A 13,732-nucleotide genomic window follows, 5' to 3' on the forward strand; every position below is an offset into this window, starting at 1 on the left:
CATTTCCGACTCTGGGGTGACGTCGCATCACGATGTTTTCATGGCAGACTTTTTACGGGGTGGTTTACCATTGCCTTCCCCAGTCACCTATACTTTCCCCCCCAGCAAACTGGGTACTCATTTTACTGACCTCGGAAGGATGGAAAACTGAGTCAACCTGGAGCCAGCTACCTGAACCAGCTTCCACTGGAATCGAACTCAGGTTGTGAGCAGAGGGCTCCGACTGCAGTACTGCAGCTTTACCACTCTGCGCCACGGGGCTGATGCTTTCCTCCTAAGCTCCTCCTAAACTCACCGTAATTTCAAACCGTTTGATTTGGAATCTGAAACCATTTGATGAACACACACTTAACTCTGCTCAACCTCCCCAAACACAAACTCTGCTCAACCTCCCCAAACTCAAACACCCCTTCTCTTGTGTCTTTTCTCCTTGGAATAGACCCAAGGGTACCCGAAAGGAAGGGGATTCACTAACGCCCATTCCTGCCTTTACAGCGCTATGTGAGGCATTCTTTAAAACTGAAGGCAATCATGCAGAGAATGCAAGAGGCATTAACAGGCTTTTCGGAGGATCATCCAGAGGGCTGCAAGAAGCAAGTTGAGACAGGCAGAGAAGGGTCAGAAATGCAGCAAGGATCTCTCTCTCTCTCTCGGGTTCATAAGAAAGTCAACATGAAGAACGAGTCCAAGCCAGTCCCCATTAAGTCACAAAAATGATTCCCACAGTTCCCTTTTGTCCTACAGTAATGCCAAAGGCTCAGCCAGGAAAGACAACCAAGCTCCGGTCCAGCGAATAATCCGATGGCGAGAGATGCTGAGAAATCAGTGAAACAAAGCGAGTATAATTTCAGAGAGCGGCCATGTTGGTCATCAGCACAACAGCTAGATTTGAGTTCTGAAGAACCGTAGAGACCAACGACGTTTTCAGGGGATGAGCCACTAAGGAGCTACTGAACTCAAATGTGGCTGAGACTTGTACAGAACTAGAGAGATAAGAAGACGAATAAGAAGACACTGGATTTATATCCTGCTCTATACTCTCAGAGTCTCAGAATGGTCACAATCTCCTTTACCCCCCCTGTGAGGTAGGTGGGGCTGAGAGAGCTCTCACAGAAGCTACCCTTTCCAGGATAGCTTTGCCAGAGCTATGGCTGACCCAAGGCCATTCCAGCAGCTGCAAGTGGAGGAGTGGGGAATCAAACCCGGTTCTCCCAGATAAGAGTCTTGTGCACTTAACCACTACACCAAATTGGCTCTCTGCCACACAGGGAAGAAGACATTGGATTTATATTCCACCCTCCACCCTGAATCTGAGTCTCAGAGCGGCTCACAATCTCCTTTCCCTTCCTCCCCCACAACAGACACCCTGTGAGGTGGGTGGGGCTGAGAGGGCTCTCACAGAAGCTACCCGTTCAAGGACAACTCCTGCGATAGCTATGGCTATCCCAAGGCCATCCCAGCAGGTGCAAGTGGAGGAGTGGGGAATCAAATCCGGTTCTCCCAGGTAAGAGTCAGCGCACTTAACCAGTACACCAAATGGGCTCTCTGCCACACAGGGAGAACTAGGGTGGGTGGCCAGGTCACAACAACACGTGGCACACGTGGCAGTGAGTGGGAGGGAACTTTCTGGGGGTGGCGGTGAGCTCTGTGGCAGGCCTACACCACCCTGAAGTGACGAAGACATGTTGAAGATGTTGGGCAGCGATGCTCTGGTTTTGGAACAAAACTCTATGGTAGAATTAGCACACTGTCTCTATCTCTGAACAATGGATGCAGGCATGCTCCCCTGCATCCACCACCACCCTAGGTAGTTAGATAGGTCCTATCTCTATCTCTCATCTACCCTGTCCAGAATGGAGTTCCATATAATAAACAACTCTTATTAGTTTTCAATCTGGCTACTGGCTTTGTGTGACTTCGTAAGTCTGCTAGCACAGGGGTCCCCAACCTCTGGGCCACGGACCGACTGTTAGCAGCCGGGCCACGCAGGGGCTCGCTCCCCTCCCCCCGCAGCACCTCCTCCCCTCTCCGTAATTCACAATTTTAAGGCCCAGGAAGGGGCAGTGAAGCACCACCTTCCCGGGCTCTTTAAATGCCGACCCCTCACCACCGATCAGCTGATCAGCGAAGGCTGGGCTCCTATGTCCCTTTGGTGCGCTCACGATCAGCACTGGGGGCAGCAGCGGTGAGCGACCTGCTGAAAAATTATGGAGGGAGGAGGAGGAGGTGGGAGGGAGGGAGGCTGGATTCGGTGCCCCCACCCTGCCAGCTCTGGGGCTGTGGTGGGCGCACCTCCCTGGTATCAAAAAGGTTGGGGGCCACTTTGCTAGCACACTCAATACTAACGCTTTTCTGTGTAGAAATGCCGTGTGCACTCTGCCACACTGATAGCGATTCCTGGCTGCACTAATACCAGAGAATCCAACACACCCTGACCTCCAACAGCCATTTTTCAGGGATGCTAGGAAGGATCCTCTTCCACAAACTTCTTCGGTTTGGAAAGATTTAGATTCAATCCAATACTAATACAGACAATGCTATCCTGCCGCTGCATTTTGATGTAATAGGAAAAGGCAATTAACATTCCCCGGCGGAGGCGATGGCAGTTAAAAGCAGAGACTGTCAAATGGAGAAAGTAAAAGGTCACACAAATTAAGCAGGCAGAAGGAGTGGGGGGTACTCAAGGCAAACCCATCAATGGGGAGATACGCAGAAGCACGACAGCATCTCCTCTCTGTGTTCCAGTCTTAAGAGAAAACTGTACTCAAAAGACAGCCAGATGGTATATTACTCCATGCTTCTCATTACGAATGCTAATTATAATCCAAACTGTGCAAAGTGCAAAAAAAAAGAAAGGCGTTGGCACTTTCATTCACGGTGGTCACGTTCTACTGGAATCACTCTGAATTGAGAACCTAATTAACGGCGCTGGAGGAGTCTAGGGCTTTTTGTAGCAGGAACTCCTTTGCATAATAGGCCACACACCCCTGATGTAGCCAATCCTCTAAGAGCTTACAGGGCTCTTCGTCCAGGGCCTACTGTAAGCTCCAGGAAGATTGGCTACATCATGGGGGTGTGGCCTAATATGCAAAGGAGTTTCTGCTACAAGAAAAAGCCCTGAGTAAGTCTGAACTTGGACCGGCTACAACTGCTCCTTACTTACACAAAGAAGAGGCTAATGTGAATGGCTTCCTAGTTAGGGTTGGATCCTGCAAGTGGCAAGGCTGTCCTTCGGCACAAGGAGCCCTGCCCCTAGGAGATCCAGCCCCAGGGATACTGTTCCATGTAGACCAGGGGTGTCGAACTCAATTGTTATGAGGGCCAGATCTGACATAAAAGATGCATTGTTGGGCCAGGCCACGTCTGGTTGGGCTGAGCCATTTCGGGCTGAGCCATGTGTGCACCTATTTAGGTAGCAGATATACAAATTTTATAAAGAACACAAGCAAACACAAATATATATTTTTTAAAAACTTAAAACATGCTTAAAATGTTAGCACCTCATTGGTCTTAAAGGTGCTTTCTTTGTATTTCTCCCATGGGATCCAGGGAACTGGGCAAAGGAAGCTCTGGCGCTTTCCTTCTTTTCCCAGGGACTTGGTGGGGCGAAGAGCCTCAGCCAGTAGAAGGAAGAGAGGCTTGGCTCGGTAGTTCTGCTGTGCTATTGAGAGAGCCTGGCAAAGCAAGCTATTCCTCCCCCCATTCTCCCCAAGGGAGGAGCCTCAGCCAATGGAGAAAATAGAGGTTTTGTTCTGTAGCCCCTGTACAATTGAGCAAGCCTTGTAAAGCAAGCTGTTATGCAGAAAGAAGCAAGATATAGGGAGAAGGAAGCAGAGGACAGCCAGTTGCTCGGGGGCCTGATAGGATGCCTCCAGGGGCCTGATTCAGCCCCCGAACTGCATGTTTGACACCCCTGATGCAGACTATGCTAAATCTGGAGACCTGACAATGTTCCAGGTTTCCAAGACTACTAACCACATGTGGGAAACACATTTTCGAGTGGTTCCCCTGTGTGCAGATCAGAGCAGCTCCAGGTTTTGGAGGGCCCCAGGCAGAGAGTGCCCAGGACATCTCTTAATGCTCCAGGCGCTTTGCAATCTGTGCCGTCATTTTTTGCTAGTTTTGACAGAAGGGACGGCGAGACTGAGACAACGTTGTTTATCTACTGCCATCCAGTGAATTCATCAGGGATTTGAATTCAATTCAGCATCAACCCAAAATGGAGCCCCTGCCTGAAGCCAATCTGACCACTTACAGCTCCAATCAAAACTGTCATTTAATCAGGGTTCGCTTTCTAGCAGGAGCTCCTGTGCATATTAGGCCACACACCCCTGATGTAGCCAATCCCCCAAGAGCTTATAGCAGGCCCTGGAAGAAGAGCCCTGGTAGCTCTTAGAGGATTGGCTACATCAGGGAGGTGCGGCCTGACATGCAAAGGAGCTCCTGCTAGAAAGTGAGTCCTGCATTTAATAAGCATGCACCTTGGGAGGGGGAAAGCAGACTGCAGGGATACATGTGGGGGGGAGGGAGAGAGAGATTTATTTATTTATAACATTTATACAGCACTTTTCTACCCAATGGGGAACAAAAGTGGCTTACATTATTCTCCTCGCCTCCATTTTATCCTAGGGATAACAGCTTCCAGGTGGCCCTCGGATCCCCCAGAATTACAGTTCATCTCCAGACTACAGAGATCAGTTCCCCTGAAGAAAATGGCTGCTTTGGAGGGTGGATTCTAGCTGGCCTTGTACCCCACTGAAGTCCCTGCCCTCCCCAGGCTCCACCCCCAAATCTCCAGGAGTTTCCCAACCTGGGACTTGCAATCCTACTCTCCCATCCCCCGCTGGGAGGGGGGGAGCTAGCAACCCTATAATCCTCACAAGAACCCCTAGAGGTAGATTAGGCTGAATGTGTGTGACTGGCCCAACGTCACCCATGGAAGAGTTCAGAGTCTGATACTAGATGTCGAATCCCTACTCAGGCATGGAAGCTTGGGCCAGCCCCACCCTCTCAGCCCAACGTACCTCACAGGGTTTTTGTGAGGAGAAAGATGACAGCTGCTTTAGGTCCCCGTTTGCAAGGAGGAAGGATGTAAATGTGGTAAAAAATAAAACATATAAAATAAAATATACACAGTGGTCAGCAGGTGCTAATCTATGTATTCTCTGGTGTTCAGTTCACTTTATTATTACAGTCATTGACCAGAACATTTTAGTCTTCTAGAAAGGAAAGGTTCCCCGTGCAAGAACCAGTCATTTTCGACTCTGGGGTGACGTTGCTCTCACGATGTTTTCATGGCAGACTTTTTACGGGGTGGCTTGCCACTGCCTTCCCCAGTCACCTATGCTTTCCCCCCAGCAAGCCGGGTACTCATTTTACCGACTTCGGAAGGATGGAAGGCTGAGTCAATCTTGAGCTGGCTACCTGAAAACCCAGCTTCCACTGGGGATCGAACTCAGGTCATGAACAGAGCTTAGTACTGCAGCTTTAACACTCTGCACCATGGGGCTCTTAGTCATCTAGAATGGAAAGGTCCCCTGTGCAAGCACTAGTCGTTTCTGATTCTGGGGTGACGTTGCTTTCACAACGTTTTCACGGCAGGCTTTTTACGGAGTGGTTTGCCATTGCCTTCCCCAGTCATCTACACTTTCCTCCCAGCAAGCTGAGTACTCATTTTACCAACCTCAGAAGGATGGAAGACTGAGTCAACCTCGAGCCGGCTACCTGAAAACCCAGCTTCTGCCGGGGATCAAACTCAGGTCGTGAGCAGAGTTTAGGACTGCAGTACTGCAGCTTTAACACTCGGAGTCGGCACCACGAGGCTCTTACTCATCTAGAACAACCTTATAAAAAATCCCACAAAGAATCTGCATGTTAAAATTTGATAACTTGAGGGTTATAACAGTAAATTCTCTGGTGTTTAGTGGCTTCTTGGGATAAAGATCCAACCTTACTTTTTCAATGGAACAGGAAAAGAAAAAAGAAAAACAGAGGCTGTCGAGCTACTCCGTACCAGCAGACTGACTACAAACTCACCAAACTCACCCTGGGCAGGCGCACCATAGCTGTGAGCCCTCTACAGACAGAGAATTCCTAATGTCCCTAGTCTTGGCAACATCTCCCTGCGGCTGCATAAGAAGCAAACATTCCCTTGTCTTAGGAAATGGATGCTAAACAACTTCTCTTCCCACAGAACAAAGAGACGGTCCCACTGTTTCCTCTGCCCCCTTGACCCCAGAGTTGCTTCAGAAGACCCCAGGGGGGAACAACACCTTTGGGCCTGTAAGAAGCACCTTTCACTGGACCTTCCACCATTTTGTGATTGGCCCCTTCCCCTGAAAGAGCCATTTTGGGATTGCGGCCATTTCTCCTTCTCAAAATTCCAAGACTGGGGATATCTAGAGATTTATCTTGGTGCTTGGAAGGGAAGAATGGGAAGGCTTCTGCGCTTATGGCCTCACTGGTGGACCTCTTGATGGCACCAGGGGTTTAGACACTATATGACACAGAGTGTTGGACTAGATGGGCCATTGGCCCGATCCAACATGGCTTCTCTTATGTCCTTAAGAGCAGAGGTCCATCATTGGCTCTTGGCCACAATGTCTAGATGGAACACTGTGTCTGGGGCAGTGATGCTCTGTATTCTTGGTGCTGGGGGGGGCAACAAAGGGTTTGGGCCATTGTGTGACACAGAGTGTTGGACTGGATGGGCCACTGGCCTGATCCAACAGGGCTTCTCTTATGTTCTTATGTGACACAGAGTGTTGGACTGGATGGGCCTTCTCTTATGTTCTTCTCTTATGGCTTCTCTTATTGGACTGGATGGGCCACTGGCCTGATCCAACATGGCTTCTCTTATGTTCTTATGTGACACAGAGTGTTGGACTGGATGGGCCATTGGCCCGATCCAACATGGCTTCTCTTATGTCCTTAAGAGCAGAGGTCCATCATTGGCTCTTAGCCTCAATGTCTAGATGGAACACTGTGTCTGGGGCAGTGATGCTCTGTATTCTTGGTGCTGGGGGGGCAACAAAGGGAGGGCTTCTGGGTTTGGGCCATTGTGTGACACAGAGTGTTGGACTGGATGGGCCACTGGCCTGATCCAACGTGGCTTCTCTTATGTTCTTAAGAGCAGAGGTCCATGAGTGGCTATTAGCCACAAGGTATAGATGGTGGAAGACAAGAGGGCCTGGCGTGACTTTGTTCATGGGGTTGCAAAGAGTCGGACTCGACTATGCGACTTGAACAATAACAACAACATAGTTGGAACACTGTGTCTGGGGCAGTGATGCTCTGTATTCTTGGTGCTTGGGGATCAACAGTGGGAGGGCTTTTGGAGTTCCAAACCCTGCTGGTGGACCTCCTAATGGCACCTGGGTTTTGAACCCTATGTGACACTAAGTATTGGACTGGATGGGCCACTGGCCTGATCCAACATGGTTTCTCTTATTGTGTTCTTAGATGAAGGGCAGTTGGTCCCCTTTCTCAAACGCGACGACTTGGCAACAGTGATCCATGCTACGGTCACCTCGAGACTGGATTACTGTAATGCCCTCTACATGGGGCTGCCCTGGTTCCAAATCCGGCGACTCCAGCTAGTGTAGAATGCTGCAGCCAGGCTATTAATGAGAGCTCATCTACGGGAGCACATTCAGCCTGTGCTGAAAGCGCTGCACTGGCTACCAATAGTGTACCGGATTCGTTTCAAGGTGCTGGTTATTACCTTTAAAGCCCTATATGGCCAGGGTTCTGCATACCTCAGGGATCACCTTTCCTGCATATGCCCCAGCGAGCACTTCGGTCCGGGGCCTCAAAGCCTGTTGACAGTTCCCAGCATCAGAGAAGCGAGGCTCAAATCAAAGAGAGCCAGGGCCTTTTCCGTTGCTGCCCCTAGCTGGTGGAATGAGCTGCTGGAAGAGATCAGGGCCCTGCGAGAGCTTTCACAGTTCCGCAGGGCCTGCAAAACGGCACTCTTCCGCCATGCATTTTCATAGCGACAACTTCTGCAGCAGTGGGACTGGCCCATAAAAATATCACCGACGGTCTACCTCTCCATGCTATCGCGATCCTAGGACCTCTTAGAATGGCTAACAACCATTCAGATCTATGTCTGAAACCATGACACCAGCACAAGTAGATGCTTTTAGAAATTGTTTTTGTTTTATGTTTTTATTGTTGTTTCATTTTATTTGGTCGCACAAATGCGACTGTGTGACCTCTGATCTGTGAGCCACCCTGAGCCTGCCTTGGCGGGGAGGCGGGATATGAATCAAATAAAGAAGTAGAAGAAGATATTGGATTTATATCCCGCTCTCCACTCCAAAGAGTCTCAGAGCGGCTCACAATCTCCTTTACCTTCCTCCCCCACAACAGACACCCTGTGAGGTAGATGAGATATTGGATTTATATCCCGCCCTCCACTCCGAAGAGTCTCAGAGCAGCTCACAATCTCTTTTATCTTCCTCCCCCACAACATACACCCTGTGAGGTAGATGAAGATATTGGATTTATATCCCGCCCTCCACTCCAAAGAGTCTCAGAGCGGCTCACAATCTCCTTTCCCTTCCTCCCCCATAACAGACACCCTGTGAGGTAGATGAAGATATTGGATTTATATCCCGCCCTCCACTTCGAAGAGCCTCAGAGTGGCTCACAATCTCCTTTCCCTTCCTCCCCCACAACAGGCACCCTGTGAGGTAGATGAAGATATTGGATTTATATCCCGCCCTCCACTCCGAAGAGTCTCAGAGTGGCTCACAATCTCCTTTACCTTCCTCCCCCACAACAGACACCCTGTGAGGTGGGTGGGACTGAGAGGGCTCTCACAGCAGCTGCCCTTTCAAGGACAACTCCTACGAGAGAGCTATGGCTGACCCAAGGCCATTCCAGCAGCTGCAAGTAGAAGAGTGGGGAATCAAACCCGGTTCTCCCAGATAAGAGTCCGCGCCCTTCATCACTACACCAAACTGGCTCTCTAAATAAATAGATAAATAAATCACTCATTTCGTTAAAACATTTATCCCACTTTTCCTGGAGAAAATGGCTGCTTTGGAAGGTGGGCTGCCTGGCACTGTACCCTACCAAAGTCCCTCCCCTTCCCAAAGCCCACTGTCCCAGGTTCCACCTTCAAATCTCCAGGTATCTCCAAACCCGAATTCAGCAACCCTATTTGGGAGATGGAACTGGGAGCATCACACAAAATAAGCCGCCTTCTGAAAAGAACAATTCACAAGGTTTACAGCACTTCTCTCAGTTTTCTGGCATCGCAACATCACAATCTGCCACTGACAGAACATTATTTTGTGATGCTGTTTCCCACTTCCAGCCTCAGAGATTTTCCTCGTTGAAATTAGAAACTTTTACACTGTCTAAGCAGCAGGGCTCGCAAGCCAGAAACCAAAACAGCCGGTGACGCTTGCATCATGCAAACAGCCGGCTCCACCATACAGCATTCGAAAACATTTGCAGTCGACAAGCCAGAAAATCCAGTCGTTGAATGGCGAAATCCATCCCAATTACGAAACCAACTGGACAGATAGCACTGCAGTGAAAGAGACTTTGTTCTTCTTCAAAAAGGAAACACACTGGAACTGCAAATTTACAAACGTGCACTATCGCCCCAGCGCAAGCATACAAGGCTGCGTGGAGGCTGAAGTCTGGGACATCAAATTTCAGAAACACGCTTCGGATTTGGGGTTCCGAGTGCTTGGTTAGTTTTCCCTGGCTTGCATGCAAGGTGGCTACAGCAGGTAAGACAGTGTGGGTGGAGAGAGACAACACGGGATACGCTTGGATCCGCATTTTGATGCATGCTCATCTGTCAAGACGGTCTCTCGGTACAACTGAACAACCCTTTGCCAATCTCTGTTTTCCACTTTTTCTCCCTGCTGGTCAAAATTCTCACTGCCTGCTCCCTAGCCATATCTTTTGTAGATCCACAGCTTTATATGAATTAAAGAGATCAGTCAGTTAAAACAGTCTTATCTAGTGACCCATCCAGCAGGAGCTCACAGAAGGGCAGTTTCTGAACCTTTCTAATGGCCCGCCTCCTCTCCTCCACCCCACCTTGTCCATTGAATAGTAGGTGCAGCTGCATAACAATCCCTGGATTAGAAGAGCAACCAGCCAGCCAGCCAGCCACCAGGGGCTTTGTCACGCACCCCAGCAGCCCTCATTAACCCCTGGAGAAGCCTGTGCCACCCTTTCTTCACTTTTGGATGGCAGGTGACTAGCTGGTCTTTTGACTGTGCAGGTGCAGGGTGGTCCAGAAGAGCCCCAGGTGAGTGAGGCCTCCTTGGGCTGGCTGGATCTCTAGCCAGCCCAAGCAGGCCTCACTCGCCTGGGGCTCTCCATTTTTGTGTTGGGTTGCTTTTGGCTGGTCAGGGGGCAGCATATGCTGATGAGTTATGCTAATGAGCTCCACCACCTATTTTTCTACAACCCTGGACCCATCCTTCTTCTTCCAAGGAGCTCAAGGCAGAATAGATGCTCCTGTAATCACCATATTATCTTCATGATAACTCCAAGACAGGGTTAGGCTGAGAGAGTCCGACTGGCCCAAGGCTACCCAGTCATCTTCAAAGAAGTGTGTGACATTTGAACTCAGGTCTCCCAGTTCAGACTCTGACACTGAAGGCCAAATTAGACATGTGGGAGGCCACATGGCCAACCTATGGCCACCGATTCCATTTTAGAGGAGAATGTCGCCTTTTAAAAATTACCACAAGGGACCTATTCAGATTGGGCCCTTGGCACTGTGGCAACAGGTGACCTTGTGCCCTAAGTCTGCTCCTTTTAAAGTGCAAAACGGCCATGTTTGGGGCTTTAAATGGAATGGGGAAAACAAAATCTACTGATGCCACAGGCCCTGTCAAGCTTGGGCCTTGGTGGCAATGTTTAAATGGCTTAATTCTCCTCTAAAATGTTATCAGTGCCACCATTATGTCTAGGTTGTCACACCACATGGGGTCTCTAAACTGGAGTTTAAATAAGCTTTAAATAAGACAGAACTGGGACTTGAGGGTAGGGTTCCCAGGTCCAATTCAAGAAATATCTGGGGACTATGGGATGGAACCAGGAGACTTTGGGGGTGGAGCCAGAAGACACTGAGGAGGGAGCCAGGAGCAAAGGTGTGACAAGCATAACTGAACTCCAAAGGGAGTTCTGGCCATCACATTTAAAGGGACCGCATGCCTTTTAAACGCCTTCCCTCCACTGGAAATAATGAAGGGTAGGGGCACCTTCTTTGGGGGCTCGTAGAATTGGACCCCCTGGTCCAATCCTTTTGAAACTTGATGGATATTTTAAGGAAAGGCATCAGATGCTATGCTGGAAATTTGGTGCCTCTACCTCAAAAAACAGGCTCTCCGCAGAGCCCCAGATACCCACAGATCAATTCTCCATTATACTCTATGGGAATCGGTCTCCATAAGGAATAATGGAGTGCCCAGCAGTCATTTCTCTCCCCCCACCCCCCCGCTTTCTGATAACCCTGAAGTGGGGGGAGGACCTCCAAACCAATGGTTCTCCTGCCCCCACCTGGGGATTAACAACCCAACCTGAGGGAGCACAAGTGCTTTTTTTTCTTAATTTCCCAAGGGTCTTTTGAGGTATTGTTACCACATGTAATGAAAAAGACAGAAACGCTGTCCCGGCCTAGCCTTTCCTATTTAAGCGCCTTTTCCTCTGGCATGTCTACATTTAATTGATTTATCAGTCGCAGGATGGTTAATCAACAAAATATTCTTTTAATTGGCTGGCTAACCCCACTGTTTGGCACTCTTGACTCCAAATTCAGCTTCCCTTTCCAGCCTTTAATTAAGGTCTTTCTCTCCAAACTCATTACAGACCCCACCACCACCAGGAACAAACTCCAATTTGTTCACGTTCATTCATATAGTTTTGAGGTTTTCCGCATTGCCTTACTTCAACTGGCTAATCAAAGGATTTCGCCCACCTAATGTTTCACTTTAAATCATGTTATTACACATTCATGCTTCGTTTTTGGCCTTCAGAGAAGCAAAGAGTGTGAAATGAGAATACAGAGAAATGAATGAAATTATCTGTGGAATGCTTACTGAAGGGCAAAGCAATGATCTATCTGCACAGGAAGCTGCCTTCTACGGAATCAGACCGTCTGTCCAGCAAAGTCAATATTGTCTACTCAGGCTAGTAAGTATTTCATATTACCTATTACCTGGTTCTATATTAACTGGAGAGGCCGGGGGTTGAGTGTTGGATTGGATGGGCCATTGGTTTGATCCAACAGGGCTTCTCTTATGTTCTTAAGAGCAGAGGTCCCTGAGTGGCTATTAGCGACAATGTATAGATGGAACACCCCGTCTGGGGCAGTGATGCTCTGTATTCTTGGTGCTTGGGGGGGGCAACAGTGGGAAGCCTTCTGGAGTTCTGGCCCTGCTGGCGGACCTCTTGATGGCACCTTGGGTTTTTTTGGCCACTGTGTGACACAGAGAGTTGGACTCGATGAGCCATTGGCCTCATACAACATGGCTTCCCTTATGTTCTTAAGAGCAGAGGTCCATGAATGGCTATTAGCCACCAGGTATAGATGGAACACTGTCTGGAGAGTGATGCTCTCTATTCTTGGTGCTTGTGGGGCAACAGTTGGAAGCCTTCTGGAGCTCTGGCCCTGCTGGTGGACCTCTTGATGGCACCTTGCTTTTTTTTGACTCCTGTGTGACACAGAATATTGGACCTGGTTCTATATTAACTGGAGAGGCCGGGGACTGAGTGTTGGATTGGATGGGCCATTGGTTTGATCCAACATGGCTTCCCTTATGTTCTTAAGAGCAGAGGTTCATGAGTGGCTATTAGCCACCAGGTATAGATGGAACACTCTGTCTGGGGCAGTGATGCTCTATATTAGGGGTGTCGAACTCATTTGTTATGAGGGCCGGATTTGACATAAATGAGACCCTGTCAAGCCGAGCCATGTGCACCATAAAATGTAATGCCTCAGCCATTCATTAGAAGGAAGAGAGGCTTGTCTCAGTAGCTCTGCAGAGTGATTATTTGAGCCTGGCAAACTTAATCACCCAGCAGAGCTACAGAGTCAAGTTCCCTCATTGGCTGAAGCTGCTCCTCCTCCCTTTGGGAAAAGGGAGGGGGGAGAGGGAAAGGCTGCTCTTCTGCTCTGGCCGTTCCGGGGAGAAACACAAAACGGCGATCGAAAAAAGCAGGCAAGGGGAAATGAAGCAGATGACAGCCAGTTGCTGGAGGGCCTGATTGGAGTCCCCTGTGGGCCTGATCTGGCCCATGGGCCGCATGTTTGACACCCCTGCTCTATATTCCTGTTGCTTTTGGTGGGGGGCTAACAGTGGAAGGCCTTCTGGAGTTCTGGTCCTGCTAGTGGACCTCCTGATGGCACCTGGGTTTTTTTGGCCACTGTGTGACACAGAGTGTTGAAGTGGATGTGCCATTGCCCTGATCCAACATGGCTTCTCTTATGTTCTTAAGAGCAGAGGGCCATGAGTGGCTATTAGCCACCAGGTATAAATGGAACACTCAGTCTGAGGCAGTGATGCTCTGTATTCTTGGTGCTTGGTGGGGGGCAACAGTGGGAGGGCTTCTGGAGTTCTGGCCCTGCTGGTGGACCTCTTGATGGCACCTGGGTTTTGGCCACTGTGTGACACAGAGTGTTGAACTGGATGGGCCACTGGCCTGATCCAACATGGCTTCTCTTATGTTCTTAAGAGGACAAGAAAAGCCACAG

Source organism: Heteronotia binoei, chromosome 4 (genome assembly GCF_032191835.1).
Source record: "Heteronotia binoei isolate CCM8104 ecotype False Entrance Well chromosome 4, APGP_CSIRO_Hbin_v1, whole genome shotgun sequence".
NCBI classification, from domain to species: domain Eukaryota; kingdom Metazoa; phylum Chordata; class Lepidosauria; order Squamata; family Gekkonidae; genus Heteronotia; species Heteronotia binoei.